The sequence below is a fragment of the Penaeus monodon genome, chromosome 33 (assembly GCF_015228065.2).
Source record: "Penaeus monodon isolate SGIC_2016 chromosome 33, NSTDA_Pmon_1, whole genome shotgun sequence".
Lineage (NCBI taxonomy): Eukaryota > Metazoa > Arthropoda > Malacostraca > Decapoda > Penaeidae > Penaeus > Penaeus monodon.
In genome coordinates this window covers 23,929,138-23,929,432 of record NC_051418.1, presented here as the reverse complement: position 1 = coordinate 23,929,432, position 295 = coordinate 23,929,138, and positions in this window count along the sequence as shown.

The window sequence follows — 295 nt, the reverse complement described above, 5'->3', positions numbered from 1 at the left end:
CAGTTACCCAGTAAATTTATCGTTTTCTTTCAATTCAAATGAAACCCTTTCCGTTTTCTTTTAAAAAAAATACAAAGTGTTTAGATGGTAAAAAAAATAATTCCAAAAAGGGAGGAAAATAAAATTGGTCAAATTTAAAGTTTTCAGGGAAAAACGGTTTTTTTTAAATCATTTTTTCTCTCACCTGAAACAAAAAAAAAATATTTTGGAGTAAAAAAATTGGGAAAAAAATGGGGAGAAAAGAATATTTTATTTATAGGTACCAAGCTCTTGCTGTTCGGTGAGACAGATCCAG